The sequence below is a fragment of the Melospiza georgiana genome, chromosome 6 (genome assembly GCF_028018845.1).
Source record: "Melospiza georgiana isolate bMelGeo1 chromosome 6, bMelGeo1.pri, whole genome shotgun sequence".
In the NCBI taxonomy this organism is placed as follows: domain Eukaryota; kingdom Metazoa; phylum Chordata; class Aves; order Passeriformes; family Passerellidae; genus Melospiza; species Melospiza georgiana.
The window spans coordinates 4,055,471-4,076,422 of NC_080435.1; the positions used below are offsets into that span (position 1 = coordinate 4,055,471).

The following is a 20,952-nucleotide window of genomic DNA, read 5'->3' on the forward strand; positions in this document are numbered from 1 at the left end:
TGTGGAGAGCTGCTTCTTGCAGAGCAGTTGTTGCTACTGAGTAATCCAAACTAGAGAATCTGAAGAGCAGAAGGACAATGTGGATACCTGGGGACTTGAATTGCATGCACAAATTCAATTGGTTAGATTATAAGCTAGGGTGTACTACATACTTCACACTAAGCAACCACTTAGAGTTTCAATTCAGGACAAAAAAAAGAGCACAAACATTTTTTATCTTTCTTATGAACTCTAGCCTTCACAAAGGTTATTTAATATGTATTCATATGGATACCTGGGGACCCAAACTGCATGCACAAATTCAATTGGTTAGATTGTAAGTTAGGGTGTACTACATACTTCACACTAAGCAACCACTTAGAGTTTCAAACCAGGACAAAAAAAACAGCACAAACATTTTTTATCTTTCTTATGAACTCTAGCCTTCACAAAGGTTATTTAATATGTATTCAATTATCTATTATCTTTTCTGTTTGCAATGAAAAAGGATCAAAATGGGTATTAAGTCTTCAGTCAGCTTTTAAAAACCATTTGGCAGGTTTGGGATTACTATCCGTTTTCTTTCAGAACGTAATAGCGTTTCCTATTTACTAATTTAGAAAAAAAAAAAAAAAAAAAGAAAGTCATGGGTCAAACAAGGGCAGAGTACTCTCTGCAGCCTGCCACAAATGCAGAGTATCCGGGGGCAGGAGGGAACACCCCCCTGCCCCACACCCACCCTCCCATCCTCCTGATCTGTAGTGCAAAGTCCTCCCAGGAGCATGAACCACCAGGTGAAGTACTGACACAGGGACAAAATTCCTAGAGGTGTGCACTTCAGACAGCAGGGAAATAGAGTTTTAAGGAAAATGTGTTATAGGGAGCATTCTAGAATTTACAAGCCTCCATATAAAACAAATTCAATTAACTTGATACTATCAGGTTAAGTAATTTAAAAGAAAAAAAAAAAAAGGTCTCATTCATACCAGTACTGCCTGCTGGCCACACACAGGTGAGGGCTAAGCAGCTGCACAACCATCTGCTCCCTTATGTGCTCTTCCCCAGTGAAATACACCTAATACTGCTGAAGGGCCAAGCCAGAGAGCCTGAAACCCAGAGCAAAAACCTCATCCATCTCTAATGTTTTTCTCGCATTTTTTGACATCAAAGCTTCCTGAATCAGGATGCATTCTTCCTGCCAAAGTTACCTGATATTTCACACCTAAGAAATGCAAATAATCTTAATCTTGTTGAAAAAAAATGTGTTTACCTAACCTACTTACTAGGAAAACACTCCAGAGACATTCCTCCACATGGCTGCGAAGATCTGTATCCTTAGAAAGCTCAGTGGCTCTGAGTTCTTGTGCAAGTACAACTTGGTCACAACTTGTCCACAGACTAATGCTTAATAGCTATCTTTTGAGCATTATGAAAACCTCAATCGTACTATGAAATGCATCAGGAAATGTGAACAGCCCACTTCCATATTCCAGAAGAGTATTTCACATTGCTTTTTCCAATAAAATACAGTTCACTGCCAACACTTGAACATTATTGTTTGTAAATCTTGGCTATAAGCAGGACTCGAGGACATCACTGAGGAAATATGCTTGTTTCAAGTCATTCTCTTAGGATTATGTTTGGGTTTGGCAGGCTTACCTGCAGTACAAACACAAGTAGAAGCAGTTTAAAACATTTAGATCTCTTCTGCTCTCTAATGTAAAATTTGAGTCCCTAAATTTAAGATGACAATGTAAGAACATTTAATTTATAAAAAAGAGGCAAGCTAGGAAAGCAAGCTGAAAGCTGCCAAGGTAAATAGTCTGTCCCTGTCTATTATGAAGCTGCTAGGATGGAGCTTTACTTCTCTGAAAAATCCTTATTAAGCATTGCTGCTAAGCAAACGCTCTCCCCTCCTCTCCCACTTACACAGTACAAAAACATGTAATGTCCTATCTCTCCAAGCCTACTGTAAAGGTTAGCCAAAACTTGCTGCAATTGCCCTGCAACAGCTTCTCTGCAATTATTCACCAGCACAAGCACACAGAGTACCCTTATCTTCTAAGGAAGAAAAGGTCACCCCATGTGTCAGATTCTGAATGCAGAACTTTGAGCCTTTTTGTAAGTTTAGACCCCATAAAATCTAATTAAATCCAGCACTGTCACACTGAAGCAAATGAAGGCAAGTAACCGTATGAGCATGCTCACTAAAATGTTAACAGCCCTGTGTCGCAATACAGGCTGACTAACCACATTATTCACCATGCACCCTTTCATTACCCAATTAACACCTCATCATACAATACTACAAGTAAGCATCCTATTAAAATATGCATAAAAGTGAAGCATTTCTTAATTTGTTCAGCCAGCAAACACATTTTGTTGTTGTTGTTGTTGTTATTATTTAGAGTTCAAACTAAGGGGATTTTCCTTGCTGAAGATAAATTATTGGATACATAACTAAAAGAAACTGCAGAAAAGTCACCTTTCAGCAGTGAAAGTACTATTTAGATCTGACTTTGAAAATAGAGCAGAAATGGCAACCTTAAACTCTTTATGTAAGACCAAAGAGATCAGAGCTGTGACAATAATGTCTCTGACAGCATTCTTTGAAATTGTGATGCTTTGTTATCATATGATGTGAAGTACAAGACATCCTCAAATCCATCAGATCTGTTGCTGTCTTACACCTGAGCTAAGGTATCGTGTGAGCACGCCGCAATTCTTTCCAGAGCACTCGACAATTCTATCTGCACCACAGATGAGGGTGGAAGAAGGGGGAAAAACAATGTTATGACAGCAACATTTTACTGGCAAAAGCCAGACTTAAACAAAAATTGCAAACAGATTATGAAATATCAGGAAATGAAATAATGAACTGTACTCCAACACACTGTTAACAATTATGTGGCTAAAACATTCAACTACCAGAGGTTATATCCTAAAGCTCAGGATTTTGTAAAATACACTTTTCAAACATAAATACCTCCAGACTGCAGCAATTAACACAGAAGTCAGTATTCCACAATGTTATGTTACAGAAGTATCACCAAAATAAACATTCAGACTCTTAAACTGTCACAAAAATACAAGTTTGATCATTGCAAGGCAGAAGTTATTCCTAAGGATATGCACTGCCCCTTCTAGTAGGTGTAAAATAAATAAGTTGCCTCTCACAAACCTGTGAAATTCAGCAAATAAAAGAAAGCAAGCCTCATTTTCTCCATCAATAACTATTATAAAGCAAATGTCCCAATTCATCAGACACCACAGCAACTGCAAACTCCAACTATGGTCCTAAACAATATGCTAAGAGGTTTAAGAGCAGAGATATAAGGCAGTAATCCCCTTGTTTTGTAGGCTCACTCTAAAAATACCCTGCAGACTGTCAGTCACTGGTAGAAAACAGGTCTCCTGAACACTTGATGTGAGAGAAAGTGAGTTGAATTATATTATCTATAATAACCGAAAATAAGCAGAAGTTTAGTAAAGAAACACTAGCTATGTGCCTTGTGGAAAGCAGTTCAAGTAATTCTGCTTTACAGCTCATCTGCACACATGTGTATAATTTTAACTAACCAAGCCACGTCATTTCCAAGTGAATCACTTACATTTAGGGCAGCTAAATATCAGACAACTCAACAGTTTTCAAACATGAACATCTTTTGCAGACATCTTTTATGAAAAGTCCTTTCCTTAGGATTTTTCCTCCTGAGAAGCTGAGAGGCCTCAAGAACAAAATGTAAACAATGGTTATCTGCTGCTGTGGAATGCAACAGGTGCATCTGGGATTGGTCTCATAGAGTTGTTTGTAATTAATGGCCAATCACAGTCAGCTGGCTCGGGCAGAGAGCTGAGCCACAAACCTTTGTTATCATTCTTAGCTATTCTATTCTTAGCTAGCCTTCTAATGAAACCTTTTCTTATATTCTTTTAGTATAGTTTTAATGTAATATATATCATAAAATAATAAATCAAGCCTTCTAAAACAGAGTCAGATCCTTGTCTCTTCCCCAATCTGAAAACCCCTGTGAACACTGTCACAAACATCTTGGTTTAAAAGGTATCTTTACAAATACATGCTGAATTTCAGAATGAAATTAGATATAAAAGAAAGTACAAAAAGAGCTGAAACAGCCAAAAAGTATGTTCTTTAATCACCCAATTCCACAAACTGCAGCTTGAATTTATGTATGTCAAATCCCACAAAAATAAATGCATTTTCAAAATTTAAAAAATACTCTTTTACAAGTAAAATAAACGTATTTTACTGGTAGATCAATCAAACCTTAGGGTTTACTTCCATAGGACCTCTGAGTATTTTATAAGCAAATAATCAGTGTTAACTAAACAAGGCCTAACACCTGCTGCTTAGTAACAGACAGGGTCGAATACAAATCAGTCAATCACACCTTTGTGCTGCTGACCTGATCACTCCCTGCTTACTGGGAGTCCAGAACCATAAGAACACACACTGAATTTTTGGTTCCAGCTCTTAGCTAAGAGCAGACAGAGCAGACAAAATGAGCTACAGATCCAGAGCACACCTTGCAGGAACCAACTGCACTCGAAAACAATTTACTAGGACGATATATTTTAGCAAGACATTAAAAAATATTTATAGTGAATATGAATATTCATAGTGAAGCCTTGGTTCTTATACAATGTGTCACAACTCACATTTTGGCCAACTGCTCCTGCAACATTGCACTACACCAGTGCACAGCACGGTCCAGCCCACCCAGCCCACATTCTGGAAACACTTGGAACAACAAGCCATACATTTCTATCAGCCTCGTGAGAAACCTCCACTGGGAATGAACAGTAGTGCTGCTGAGTCTGTCAGCAAGCAGGATTCAGGAACAGAGAAATTAGGCAAATGCACAAGAGTAGCAGAGTGCTCAGATACAAAACAGGGAGATAAAGAGGGCTCTCCACCACAACCAGCAATGTCTCATTCATTACTGTACGCTCTCAAAAGAAGTAAGTTCAACAACTGTGCAGGTGATGCAAAATGTTCCAGAGTAGATTAAGCTGATTTTAAAAATACAAGATCATCTCACAAGAAGAAATTATTCTGTAATAAAAACAGCAGAGAAAAGCATATGGAAGAAGGGTAAAAAAGCCACTGTAATTATAAATAGCAAAGCATGTGAATTCAGTCATTATTACTGTCTAGGAAAGGTCATAACTCATTTTTAGTCCTCCAAAAATTTAGTTGTCAAATAAGCAAACAGTAGTAAGAATTATTATGATATTATTATTAAATTATTTATATTTCAACATTAATTATTATTAAATTACTATGAAATAATTATTACAAAAAGAGCAGTGCAAAGCAAGCAGGATGCTGCAGCATAAGACCAGACTGCACTCAGCTTCAATACCATATAGTTGTTGTAGTTCATATACCCTCCCTGAAATGAAACTGGAAGGTGCAGGGAAAAGAAGCAAGGATAAGGATGGTAACAACGACTACTTACTACCTTCAGCTCAAAGACAGATTAGATACATCCAAGGAAAACCAATTTTCCCGGGGGAAAAGCTACAACAATTACAATATCATAATGTTAGAAAATAAAAAGGGAACGATAATTTTCCAATTCTTATATTGTAGGAACCCTGAAAAAGCAATAGAATCCTCCAGCAGTCCAGGTTTTAATAAAATAGTGTTTCTCTTAATGATAGAAAATCAAGCAGCACAATTCCCAGGCCTGAGAAAGTTTAAAAAACTAAAAATAGAAAGGAATTTTTAAAAACAAATCCCCAAACCACCCAGATTAACTATTTGATCAAAACTTCCTAAAGGTATCGGAACCTACAGTGGCGGTGGTGCAGCCATCCATTTAGGAAATCACCCGGTCCCATCTGACCAGCTGGGAAGTCTTGCTTCACGTCTTAATCTTCCATTCTTGCCGGGATCCAGCACTGACAGTATCAGAGGGAATTACTGTGCTGTGAGGCCTTTGTTGTGAGGCAGCCCAGCTCCAGCTCCCAAGCTGGTGTCCCTTCAGGGCCTGTCCAGCCGGCCACACCTCCGTGTGGCAGCTGTCACAGCGCCACAGCAGAGCTGCCTCGCCACACTGAAAGGATCTCCCTCTCCAAAAAACACCCAGGAGTTTTTAGAGCTCAAGACATTTAAATGAAATTAATCTGGATATTCCAGATAGCTCGCAAAATTTGAATTGTTGTGGCAACAAGCCATGGGCACACTTAGTCAATCTCAATCCAGATAGCTCGCAAAATTTGAATTGTTGCGGCAACAAGCCATGGGCGCACTTAGTCAGTCTCAATTAGAAAATGAAAATTAGCCTAACTAACTGCCACCAAGTGTGCCATTCACAGGGTGACAGATGACTCCCTGTTACGCCATTGCTGTGCTGGGCTCAAGCACTCCAGTCAGTCACTGCCTGGCAGCTGGTACATGGCAGCTCAAGATACTTCAATCGCTCCCATCCTCCACAGCTAAATATAATTAAGGCTCTCTTATCTGTGGGTTTTCTTCAGCTTGTTCACGCTAAATCAACCACACTTTTGACTGCAGCCAATGTAAAGGAGGAGGAGCGAGAGTGACAGAAAAGGCGTTTTTAATATTAATTTAGAAGTCAAATGAAATTGTGAAGCGTTGCACCAAGCTTTTGTGGAAAAGTGGCGGGTTTTAATAATACGAATGAGCCCAGAGAAAAGATACAGTAATTTTTTCTGGCTGTCAGGATATCAGAAAATCATCTGATCATCTCTCATTAAGCCCAACAACAGAAAAAGTTCACTTTCATGTAAAATATAGGCAGAATGTTTTTAGGAACCCACTCTGGTGTCCGGCACTGCAACTGTGGTTGACTTCGAAGAACAAATTTTTCTTTACATGAATCTTATTTATTATAGTAGGAATTAATGTATACATTTGTACACCTATCCAGCGCAAGTTTTCAATTGTTCCATAACACTTTTCTCATAATAACTCTTTACAAAGCACTACAAGGTACTAACAGAATTTCCAAATCCATTTGCTTTACACAAATGTAAGCAAATCAGAAGCTAGCTTAACAAAGTCAGACACAAGCTGTAAATACTTTTAAGCACACAGAATGCAATGCTTTTTGAACTCCCTCACCAGTTAAGTACCTTTAAAAATATTTTGTATCCTCTCTAGAGTCTAATATGAGCCACATGTTTCATCACCCACACAACTCACAAAACATTTAAGGAATCTGTCACCATACTCCCTGTGAGAGGGGTCTAAACAGAGAATTCCAACACAATTCCAGCTTTCTGGTACCATTTTGTATATGGACAACTAGCATTCCTTATGATGACATAGCATGTAAAACCTCACTTCATCCCTAATGCTTCCCATGTCTGCTCACTGCAAAGCCTTGAGATCTAAGCAAACTTCAGCGATTAAAAAAATTATATATAGCAACATAATTGAAAAAATATCTTTTATAAGCATTTACCTTCATAAAATCCTGATGTATGTAATGTTGGGAATAAAACATTCCCCAAATCCAAGTGTAGCACAATCAGTTACCAGAACAATGTTCATATGACAGCAGCAAGAACTCGTTCACTTGGTGACTTACTGTCCCACCTCCATCTCAGATTCTCCTATAGTACTTTTTTAAAAAATACCTCTCTCTTGAAGCTATAACCATGACTCCATGGATATTAAAAAAAAAAAAAAAAAAGGAATCTATGGCCTGAAATAAAGGGGAGATGATAAAGTGATTTGGTCAAGTCCAATATGGGTGATAAAAGGTTTCATGTGGGAACTTAATGCCATTTTCTCTCTGTACCTCACAACATAATGTTTTTTTAGATAATTTCGGTGTTTCTGTTAAAGAATAAGCCCACTATCTGGAATTAGTACTCCATTACACCAATTTGCCACAACTCCAGTCAGGGCTGGATTTTTCTTTATTCATGGCAACAGACCTGAAGTTTCTCAGACTTTTGGCAAAACCTTTCATCTTACTAATTTCAATGTTTGCATATTTTAATTTGGGGTAAGAGGTGAGAGGAGGGAAGGGGTGAACTCCATGGAATTAAAAAAAAGGATGCATCGATCAGTCTTTATTCAAGGTTTGAGGTTTTATGGAAGAATTCCAAGTAAAGTTTTTCATGTCTGCTCTTATAAACAGATGCATACTTCCCTCCCCCACTCCCTCTTCCTATCATTTGGCATTTAAAGCCTTTCGCTTGCAAGGATAGTAATGCTGGACTTTATGGAGGCTGTAGATAGGAATTAAACTGCTACAAAATTTCACAGGCACTGTTTTCTTAAACACTGATAATAATCTCTCAGACATTTCCTTCCACAGAAGTTACCAGATTTCATGATGGTCATTAAAATTAGTAAGACATTATTTTTGACCAGCAATGATACTTATGAATCCACAACCACTTGCTCAGTGAGTATTATCACTTATATATAAAGCTTCAGATATCAATAAATCCCACTGTTCCTCTCCAGATTGTTTTTTTTTTACTGCCATTAAACTCAGTGAAGAGAAAAGAAAGTTCACTTTAAGTATATGTAACAATGAAAATGTATTTCTCTAAATAAGTAACTCTGTATACATCCAAAGAGATGGTTACCCTTTTCATCTAAAATCAAATTAATGATTACAAAATTCCTTCAAGATAATGAAGTTTTTAATGAAAGCTTTAATTAAGAAATGGAAGCAATATGTTAATTTCTCTAACAATCTAGTCAAAATATTTGGTCTTTCCAAGACCACAACAGGATTTTAATTCCATCCTGTAAACAATATTTAAACCAGTTCATATAATACAACACTGCTGGGAGGGGGGGAGTATATTATGTGAATTTCATGTTGCTACCTGAGACAGACTGCTCCAAACTGGTAAAACTGCTTCACCTACCAAACCAACTGCAAGAACTCACATCAGCAGGTCACCTTCTAGTCAAAACTAAGTCTATGGTAATTCAGAAGGTCAAGTCTTAGAATACAATGGACTAGAATATAATAGATTCAGACTTACTGCACCACCTTCCTGGTGATATAATATTGGGATCTTAATTCAACTTTTTTCTGTTACCTTTCTCTTCCCCATATTAATTCTGCTAGCATGCAGATTTTATCTCTTTCAAGATCAGCACAGAATTTCTGCTACAAAAAACAAACATGCATTAAAAGCCAAGAACAAGCCTTTGCATGTGGGCTTTCTCCACAAGCTACACTCAGATCTCAAAGTTATTATTATTAATAAGAAAAGGCTAGAACGCACATTCTAACACAGAGAGTTTAAAATAACCTTCATGTGATAATGAAAAAACCTCCACTGAAATTGTCTGTAGAATTTGGAAATTAAGATCAAAATTGTTCCCATACTCTTAGTGAAGTAAGACACAGAATACTCAGAGAGATGAAGTTAAACCAACTACTTTAAAAGTTAACCAATCACACATTAAAAGACAAAGTTACGACGTGCACCTCAAAATGCCAGTGCTGCCTCTCAGGGTCCCAGTTTACCTGTACAAGGAGCTAAGACTATCATCCTCTTCCATAAATACCAAAATCCTATAAATTTTCACAAAACTGTCTCACTATTCCTCATTAACAGTTCTCCCACCTGATTCTAAACTATTTTGTATTTTATTTTTATAAAATAAAAATATTTAATTTAATTAAAATATATGTTTATTTTAGCCCCAATATGGAAATAAATGGTTAATTTAATATTATGAGCAAGAAAAGATCATGAAAAGGTGTTTTTATTTCAAAAGCTTCAAATGAAGATATAATTACAAGCAGTATATACTGAATTAAGTCAGGAACATCTCAAACCATCAGTAAAACATTCTATCAGCTAGGGCTGATAAGAACTACAGAAATATCGCATATTGCACCCATTAATTCTCTTTAAAATGAGCTGCCATCTGAGACATGGACAAAAAGACCGTGTTCATTATTCAAACATTATTCAGATGTTCATTATTCAAACAAATTGAGCTTTTGACCATCTTGTTACAGTTGTTCAAACCCAGGAAAAAAGTTCAATATTAACATCACCCTGAACTAGAGAGGTATGTAGTTTTTTCCTGGTATAGAAATTAACATTCCTCACCCCCATCATGCTCTTGAGCAAAGTAGGATGCTGCCTATCGTATGTGTGATCACAGCTGTGTTTCCTTGAGAAGGTGAAATGCATTCCACAGCAGCGTGGCAGGTCATGTTCTCCCAGAGGGAGATCAGGCTGCCCACAAGTCAGTGCAGCACCTCAGGCAGGGCTGCCAGCAACAGCGGCAATTCAGCAGCTCCAGTGATGCCAAACAGCCCTCACAAACACACCAGTCTGACTGAATGACCTCAGCTAGGCTAGAACTGTGAAACCCACAGATGGCTCTCACCTTTCTAAATCTCGTGTTGTTCACAGTAAAACAGCTACAATGATCTGCTGCAACACACAGAGTTTGGTGGCAGAAAGAGAGAGTCACAGAAAGGGCACTGCCCGTAAGGAACACATGCTGGAAAACCACATTGCTGCAATAGCCTCTTGAATCATACAACACCTGTCATCTTCCTAACTTTAAACTGCTTTGCAAAGAACAAGAAAAGTCAAACAGGAAATAATGAGGAAAATTTGTCTTCATTCTCAAGTCCATCAGAGCAATCAATGAAGCCTCAAACTCAGCAAAGACAGAAATATCACCTGATGACCCTGGAATCCTGCACCCAAAGGCAGCCTTTCCACATTGGCAGCACATGCACTTCTACAAGTCACTCCTCAAAAACCAGACACAGCAGAGAGCAAGTGGCAGAAGGTAACCAAGGCATCACTCACATGAATTTCCCCTGAATAATTCATATTCTACCATTGCCATATTCTGCATTGCCTGCTGATGAATGTGTACAGTGGCAAGCAACAAATTTCTCTCCTCATGAGAGTGAGTTTGACATAAAAGCAGTATGAGCTCTACAGCTGGGGCAAGTAGAAAATTGTGCTGCTGCTACTGCCCAGGCTTACAGATGAAATCATGTCCCTTGTGTTGCCATCTTGGTATGGAGAACACCACCCTGCTTTCATAAAAGACAGCTGCCTCCTGGGGTGGCAACTGAGCTGGGCAATAGAAGACAGGATGAAGAGGAAGGCAGTCTAAAAATGCCTGCAATGGAACAGCTGGCATGTGGCATCAAGGCAGGCAGGGACTCAGTGAAAAGGACACTGAACATTGTGCTGCCAGATTCACACAACCATAAAAGTCACAACTGTGTTATCTTCACCAGCAACTAGTCACAGAGTCCACTGATTTGAACAGCACCTCCATTATTCTGGCAGGAGACTGTAGCACAATTACTCCATTTATATATCACCATCCTTAACAGTATGCCCTGCCTTCCCTTTCTGAGTTTTCTCTTATACAACAGGCAGCTTATAGGACACCGACAATATAGATAACACCATTTAGAATGCTATTAAAATTAGGTGGGAGACAACACCACCTTCCTTCATAAGGAATCAATTATACATTCCTTAATTACAATTCCTCTACATATATTAAACTTCACCTTATTTACTTAGTGGCTTGGTGACATAGGTACTGAACTGAGGTAGAAAGTGAGCTTATTCCACTCTAGGAAATCACATCTCCTAAGAAGTTGGCATACTGTGCCACTGAGATGAGCTCAGTTGGCTGGAGTGTGGTACCAATAATGCCAAGGCTGCGGGGTTCAGCTCCCATATGGGCCATTCACCTAAGAGCTGGTCTTGATGATCCTTGTGGGTTCCTTTCAACTCAGAATCTTGGGATAATCCCTCCTTGCTGGCAAGTTCTGGAAGAGCCGATCTTGACCACAGCTCCTGGAGGACCAAGCATCACCTTATGTCACTTTGAGATTACCACAGGCACACATTTCTCTTGGCCAGAAAACATAGTGCACATGGCAGAACTTAAAGTCCACTCAAACTGCACCATTCCTCTGGCAGCTTTAGCAATCTTCACACCTGGTTAGCTAATGACAATTGGTGTCTTGCAAAAATACATCAGCAAAACTATGGGAAACCAAAGGCTGTCTACAGCAGAATGGCTAAGGCTCCCTACTTGCATCATCAAGCACTTGCTCATACCTCCCATTAATTCTCAAAGGTCAAATTTCATTCCAAAGGCTGATTGTGCATCAGGTGCACTGCAATGATCTATGTTACAGAGACACCCTTCTACTCTGCTTATGGTTTGCACTACATCTTCCCAGTTCTAACTCCACCCCCTGAGATCATCTACACAACAGCATCTTACCTGCAGCTCTCTGAAGCTGCACGCATCACACCAAACCACCAGCGCAACTAAAGGCAGCAGTCTCCTTCAGGGGCGTTACTTCCTGCAAAAGGAAAGGATTCTCAGACAAGAACTACAAAACTCATCTCTCTATAAGAGAGTTTTTCAACATTATAGCAGTCTAATCACTGCAGGTAAGAGATGCTGAAAGCCTTTATATAAAGCCTTGCTACAAGCATAAATACACAGCTTTGCCAGCACTGAGACTTGAAAAGTTGGATCCCTATATCACAAACCTAATCTATAAAGTAGGAGCAGAAACAGCCAAGTAGCTTTTACATATATTTCTCTGACCAACTTAGTCTCATGACAGTAAAACTGTGCAAATGTCTATGGGCAATTGAATCACATCCCTCAAAGAGGGCTGTTGCAAGCCACAAACCACTTTTTCTCAAATTTCACACTAACCAGATTAAAGAGTAACACCAAATTGACATTTTTCAGTGATAAGGCAAAGTTGATGAACTCACAAGTATCACCAAAAAAGATCAATCATCAATGCAATAACATGTTCTTCAGTTATTTACATTCAGTATTTTACATAAAGAAGGCTTCTTCAATAAAATCTATCAATTTGCAAATGTAATAGCTATTTTCAAGGGCAGCCTACTTAAATGACTCCTTTTTAATTAAGGATAAAGTAAGTATTTAATGAATTCAGAGTTCTTATATTGTTCCCTCACTGTCTGTAAGAAAACACTCTACAAAGGAAGGGGCAAAAATCACGTTCTCCTTTTGCACTTCTCTATTGTGAAATACACCCTCTAAGGTTGACCACCATCACTGTTTACACAGGGATTATATAGAAACATCTTTATAAAGTACACAGTGTCTGACCACACAAACTGACAGAACTTCCTCAGCCCTTCCAAGTCTCGAGTCTGAGCAATGACAACACGATTGAGTGACAACAGTTTCCAGGACACTCATATTCACATTGCCTATTGGAAGTTCCTTATCACCAGAAAGGGCTGCAGTCCATGCATCATGGCTGACAGCTACTGTGGGTTTTTCCATGTTCAGTTTCTTTCCTGTACTTGGTCCTTCTGTTTTCACGTTTAACTCAAGGCTGAGTCCTTTCTTGGTCCATCAACTTGAATTTTAGATGTTTCTTAAGATGAAACATTACAATCATTCTGACTGGAAGTAAACTTAATAGTGGTACAAGATGAAACCTCCAAAACCCTGAAACTACAGCAGAAAGAATGGGATGAAATTCAGTGTGCCCTGGATTCTAAACTCCAAAGCTGACAAGCAACCACAACTACATAAATTTCTATTCCCAATATTTTGAAATATCAAGTTAGTGATCTACATAGGCCTTTTTTATCGTCATAGAACGTCTCTCTCCCTTAATCCTTACAAAAAAAAAAAAGAAGAACTAAAGATGAAAGTGACAGAGTAACTTCAGAGTCTGGAAGTGAATGCTTTTCATAGCCTCTAACATGAACTTCTAAAATGCAACAGGCTGCTGTAACAAAGCCAAGATAACTGAGGTTATCTTGGATTGTCCTCCAGCCACACCCAGGAATGCAATGCATGCCAAAACTCCACAGTTGGTCACAGACATGGGCGCAGGAGGAATCGCAGTGTGCTCTCAGTCAGTTTCTCACCGCTGCAATCAGGCATTCAGGCGGGCTTGCTATAAATATCCAGTGCTGGAGGTACACGAGGAGATTGGAGCCATATGTGGGAGACCCAAATACCAATTACACACCGAGCAAAGTTCCAGCAACACAAAATTAAGGAAGAAGAGGAGATTCAGGAAATGGCCTCCTTTAAGGCATACAGTCTGCATATTCTGAACTCTCACAGAAACAAAGCAATCAAGAAATAAGGCAGGGAAAGAAATCAGAAGTTTGGGCTACAGAAAAATCCCCCTTGTATATTATCATACAATCCTGTTACTGAATTTATGTTTTCTACATAGAAAAAGTAAAATTTGTGTGAAAAACCAGATTAACTAGTAAGGCAAAAATTCCAAAAGATGTGAGTGACCACGTAAGCTAATTTCACAGAACATACCTAAAGTCTGCCCAAGCTTAAGATCATATTCATAGCTGAACATACATGTGGATCTGCTCCAGTTTTGGTAGTTAAATTGTCTTACTCTCTTTTTCTGTTGTTTGTTTGTTTGATGGGGAGGGGAGGATGTTTTTTTACTAAGAACATTTTTACTTTTCAAAATATTCTCTATAGGTAAATATTCTCTATCCTTTTCTACTCAAAATATTCTCTATCCTTTTCTACTAAAGAGGATTTTTAAATTTTTGTTACTGCTACATTCCTCTTCCAGAAGGCACCCTGAACTTACAAAACAATAAATATCTGAATAGAAGTTTAAAAACTGTCTTACATTTCACAAGAATGAAGACACTTACAGCAAACTTGTAAATTTTTTTCCTAAAGGGGTAGAGAGGTTTGGGTGATGCAGAACAGGATTACTTGACATACTTATTTCCCTGATACTGGAAAAAAAGGCTAGAAAGCATTCCTAAAATATTTGATAGTCTTGAGATTCACAGTAGGAGACTGTATTTCATGCTGGATAATAGTATTATGTTACACATAAAAACGACTATGTCTGTAAAATTAAACAGCTACAACACGTGAAGCTCTCAGCAGAGCTGCTCGGTCTGAAGGGAGACTCCAGAAGGGCCCAAGGGACTTGCAACAAATCAGCAAGAGGGATGACTGAACACCTCTGTAAAATCTAAGTATCCCAGGTTGATGACCACTGTGTGAAGTTAATCTATGCTCACTTTGGTACAAAATCAGAACCTAGACCTCTGGCTGATTCTCCTTTATAAAATTAATTAAGAAAAAAAAAAAAGTGCTTTTTGTAGATTTGGTTACCAGAGACTGGGAGCAGGCAATGTGTGTCAGTATTACTGACTAAGCATCATGTCCTAGGTCTGAGAAGTAAAAAAATTAAGGAAATAACTAAAACATGAATAAAAAGGCATCGCTGGTATAGCTATTGCTGTGTGACATCTTATCTAGTCTTTATAGCAACTAATTATTGACTGGCATCACAGAAAAAATAGATTTTGAGTAGAAGTCTGAATATTAATAACATCAGCTTAATGAATATGAAGTTTAAAACCAAATCCAAGCAAGACTCAAGTCTTCAAACTAGAGAAACATTTAAACTTATCTACTAAAAACACTGTAAGAACACACGTTGTTTATTTACACTATACTGCGTTTCAAAAGTTCAAACTTTCAATGTATCAGTAACTAGTAACATTTTCTGAATCTGTTTTAAGTGGCTAAAGATTCTCCCTATGCAAACAATTAGAGGGACTTTTTAAATATCTCACTGAAGTTAAAGGTCTAGGTTGAGATGAGTTCTGAGAACATGAATAGCACTTCTACACAATGTTCTCAGTTATATTAAGATACACATTTTAAAAAGGAATAAATGTCCTGAGGATGTCCCACAATTTATTTATAATATTTCATAGAATCTTTCAAATTCGAAAGCTCACAAAATCTTAAGACTAAAAGATGTGGTATTCAGTTTTTAAGAAATGATGGAGAAAGCTTAGTTCAGGGAATAAACAGATTACACAACCAATCAAAGAAAGGAGAACTGACAGAGTACACTGCTGATTTCAAACAAGTGCTAACAAATAGCTCCTTCAATAATTTGAATCCAGTCCACCCTGGATTTGAGAACTGCAAGACATTCACTGTTACCCTATAGTATTCAGTCATTGGTTTCCATAGCACTTTACTTACCATTTGGGAAAAAGTCTGTTGTTGTAAGGACTCCACAGATTACTACCCATACAGACTTGGTCATTTACACTACAGACAAATAGAGATGATACAGTTCCCCAAAATTCAGAGCATGAAAAGGTAAAGTTCTGCAAGAGAAGGAGGTAAGGCAAGAATGTAGCTGTGACACAGGATTCGCTGGACAGGCTGCCCTGAGACACTCCCTGCAAATTCTCTTCACCACCCACGCCCCCTCACATTAGGCATCCAGATATGGCATGCAGCAGGAAGGGCCTGGACAGCCTCATTGTGGGTCAGGTACACTGGAACACTTTGGGAAACCTGAACCAACTGCACATGGCCCCAAAGGCTGCAGCCAGGGTACCCAACTCCATCTGGGAAACACTGCACATACACAAACCAAAGCCACCTTCAGCTGCCTTGTTTTGCACAGGTTCTGATAGTGCCTGCATCAGTTCTGACACTCCAAAGCAAACATTTTCTAACAAGCTACTACAGTCCTAATACCTTAGGACAACTCAATCAGAAGCAACAGCTATATCAGAAGCAATAGCTATACCCTGCTATAGAAGCTAGCACATCTTATTGTGACTGTCACTTATTACATTCCACCAGAGCACCAACTGACACAACGACATAAAATTAAAAATATAATCTACCGAATTTTTTCTTTTTAATCTCTGCAGTTAATGTGGTCATGAAGTCCATTCTTCTGTGACAGAGGATGAAAACCAGTGAGTTTTAGGAGGCATCAACAGTCCTCCACTTGGGTAAAATAACTTCATGAAACCTTCAGCACCACCCTGCTTTTTCTGCAAAGCCTGAGCAATTGCATCATTGGGCCACTGGCGATGCCTCATTTCCTCTGCGTCTTCAAGGCTTATGCAAGGTTTCACCAGCTCCAGCTGTGCTCACTGATAACATAAGAAAGCTTGTAAAAAACATCTGAGAAGGAGCAGGGCAAGGTCCAGAGTGAAACATTTGGGAATGTACAGCATATAGTACGTTCAGTTCCATAAATTGAATTTAGTGTTATTCCTGAATCCTGCTTTCACTCATTCAAGTTTGTCTTTGTGACTGGCAGAGCTACTTTACTCTTCAGTGCACACCTATAAAAATAACTGTGCAGACAGGATCCCAAGGTGTACTAATAGACAGTTACAAGCCTAGACAGCAGGAAGTTTCAGCCTATTCCAAAGGAGCTTAATACTTAATGGAAGCATAGAGGCCTACAATTACACAGCTAAGTCCCAATATGTTTTTTACAAAATTAGAGCTGGAAAAATTCACCTGTCCTGAGAAGGAAAGAACCCAATGACAGAAGAGAGATAGAGGCAGCCAGGAAGACATTTCCAGAATTTCTCCCTTCAGCCTTGAACTACAGAAGCCATTTGTGGTTTTTACACCTCTTGAACTCCCACAATATGTTCAGTCAACATGGTTTACCTCATCAGTAAAGACTAGAGCAAATATCCAGAATAAGTATCTCTGCAAAGGGAGTCTACAAATACTCAGAGGTATTTTTCTAAAATAAGTATCAGAAAATATAACACACACACCCCCAGTTTGGTTATATGTACCATGGTTGTTTGGTAGTTGTATATGTTAGCTTCTGCCATTTTTGTCTGTTTTTTTAAAACAAACTTATTTCTATCTACAAACTAATGCATGTATATGGGACTAAAAGCAGACAACCATCACTCCCACTCAGAAAGTAAAAGGGAACTGGATTAACCTGAAAAGATGCAGTCTGAATCCCAACCTGAAATATACTGCAAAATTTACATAGATGGCAATTGTGGTGGCCAAGGGCAGGGAGGAAGTACTAAGTATTTTTTCATTTGAGAATCCAAAATTCTTGCAGTTACAGAATTTTAATCGACTGTTAGGCAACACTGCCTGACCACTTCCCAAAACTTGGGGCAGCAAACATAGTGACTTCAAGATGACATATTTATAGCACACAGAACCCACATACAGCCACTAATTCTATAATTAAACACTAAAACAAGATGCTATTATGAACACAATGTCTCTGGCAACGTACCACATTCAGATGGACACTGAAATATCTTCTGGATAATTGAACTCGATCTAATCAGGAGTTGGTATTTCCTGGCCAATGATGACTAACTCTTCTAAACCATCATTAAGTATCAGGAAATACCCACCCCCAACATCAATCACTATCTAAACATACACCAAAGTATCATGTTTTGAACATCTTCACTCACAGATAAAAACCATACAGGCAAAAGTGAGGGGAAGAAAAACCCTTTCCACCAGTCTTCAAGTAACCAAAATACCAGTATTTTAATCAGGTTCTTTTGCAATATTTCTTAGGACTGGCACCAAGTTCTTATAGAACAAGCTGTTTAGGTCAATAATAAACTGCAGGTCTCCTAAATAAATTGGTAATATTGTACCTATTTCTCTCTTAAGTAAAATTACTGCTTTTTACTGGTCAAAAGGTCTTATTTTATCAAGCACAAAATCAACAAAAAAGTCAAGTCCTAATATTAATAACAAAATGTGAGTTGGGGCCAGATCTCCAGCTCATTTGTACAGTTTCACAAGATAACACTGGGCTCTTCCACGGTTACCTCACTCCCTTCATTCATACATTAAAATGCTACCAGAATTAAACTGATCCAAACCACAGCTATGGGATGGTGGGTTAGAGAAGAGCTTGCACTAGTACTGAGAGTAGTTTGTGCAGTGAGGACACTGGTCTTGCACATCTCTGCTGTGCCCTTCCCTCTCAGCTTCCATGTGCACTGTCCCGCTGCATCGACCAACTCCAGTCGTCAGCAACCCATGAAAAGAAACAGACCAAGGAGCCTCAGTGCAAACTCCAGCCTAAAGAAGCCATGCCTTTCCATCTCCATTTTCTGTTCCATTAAAAACAGCAGAGGAAAGAAAGAGCTTCTTAGCTAAAAACAAAGAAAGAAAGAAAATGAACCCATGGTAAGTGAAAGACAACATCACATTTATATTCAGGAAGACTCAGGAGTGGACAATTGTCCTCTTCATTTCTGTAGAAACCAGAATTAAAGGCTCTCAGTAGGAAAGTCACAGCTCTAATCCCCCGTTCCCCATCTCCCTGAAGGCACTAATAGAAAGTTTTCATCACAGAAGTCAACACATCACTATGTTGTGAATATTAAATCTAACCCAGTAAGATTGCCATGATTTCCTCTCCTATCCTTTTTCCATCTTTTTTTCCCCCTTTAAAGGCAAAAGATTTGCTTTACAACTGCCATAAGTGCACCAAAACTATTTTTAATTTACTTAGAATTACAAAATAATTTCATCCCTGATGAAATTGCTAGTTGATATTAATTATGCTACTCTTTTTCTATTAGAATTCTACATACTTACCTTAAGCTGGCAGGTGGTTCTCTGCAAGTCAAACAGTTCCTAATTAAATCCTAAAATCCTATCAAACATCAATACTTAAAACTACTACCTACCAGCAAATCTACAGTTTGTGTATCAAGAATGATTTTGTTTCAACAATCATTCTGGTAAGCAGAATCTACTGCCTGAATAAAGCAGATTTTTTTTTTCCCTGATCATGAAAAATCAAACCTCTTATGAAAATTGATATTCATTGCCAACCCTCCTCCCAGAAGAGCTAACTACTTATCAAACCACTACAGTAGATCTTGTGGCAACTCTTTGAGCTGTAATCAGAGATCAGACTTACATTCCGATCTCTAGGGGAAAAAACCACCACTACCACAACACAGAGCACACACCCATACAGAGTCCCCTTCATAATTTAATTTACCAAGATGGCTCCTTTGCACTCATCTGAAAGCATGTTATGTGTCAATGGTAAAAAGGAATTCAGCTTTTTTGGAGAATACTTTTTTGGACCAACACCCCCGTAAGCAGAGTGAAAACCTGTGAAAACACATTAAACTTCTGGTTCAGAATTCAGTTTGCAGGCAAGTGAGCAAATACCAGCATTAGCTGGCACAATACCTCTTGCACTCCTAGTGTCAAGTAGTTCTCAAAATGTTACATCTGTGCCACTGAAATTAAACTAGTGACATTGTTCTCAAACTGGGAAGCCTACATAATGAGGAGCAATAGCACAAGTAATCCAGAAGCAGCACTCTCTTAGCACTAACTCACAGCACTGTAAAGACAGAAATGAGTTGCTACACTGAAAAAAGTTTAAAAGAAAACTTTCAGCAGCAAACTGCTTTAAAGTTTTTTAAATATCTTTTTAATATTTTTTTAAAATTTCCTACGAATACAGCCCTCTAATTCTACTATATAAAGGTGTCTAAAGTCAGTCTACATCAATGTGAAGCATGTAAATTAAGAGTCATGATTTGGGGGGGAAAAATAAACAGAAAAACAAACTGAAATGCTCCCAAAAAACTCCCTCAGCATTTACCTTGCTATTTAAAACAGCTGTGTCACATGGAGTAAAACAGCCTGCTAAATAATATCTATAAAGCGAGGGCAGAGTTTTAAACTAATCAGTACAAAGGTCCTCAAGAAACTGAGTTTTCACAAATTACAGCTTTGCACACAGTTCAGTTTATAACGTGGACTTTGTAAAGATTTGTGACTTTCCCAGTGACGTGCTTCTGAGTGCACAACAATATGAGGAAGTGCTGTAGCTAATGCCCCTCTTCTTGCAGACACTCACATATCAAAGGTGCATCATTGTTTAAAATGGCTCCAGCTCCAAAGGGCGAAGATCTACTCCCTGTCCTGTCTTGACCTTAAGGGAGGGACACGCTGTCCACCAAAACATCCTGTCAGGAAAGCAGTAAGAAGTGTGCAAATTTGGAGATTAGGACAATAAATACACTTTTGCTGGTTACTTATTTTGGCTTTCAAAAAATTTCTTGTCAAAGAATACAGAGGCTTTTCTAACCAAGTTTTGTCCACACCAGAAATGCTGA

At 38.4% G+C, this 20,952-nt stretch overlaps 1 protein-coding gene across 9 annotated transcripts in view; it reads right to left on the reverse strand.

Moving 5' to 3' along the window:
- NUMB (NUMB endocytic adaptor protein) overlaps positions 1–20,952 on the reverse strand; it is a 93,164-nt gene that overhangs the window by 40,044 nt on the left and 32,168 nt on the right. Inside the window, exon 2 of one of the 9 annotated variants that reach the window (XM_058025387.1) lies at positions 12,242–12,323. The exons of the other annotated variants lie outside the window; for them this stretch is intronic. The gene's annotated coding sequence lies outside the window, so the exon portion shown is untranslated. The remainder of the gene's footprint in view (positions 1–12,241; positions 12,324–20,952) is intronic. 9 annotated transcript variants of the gene reach the window in all.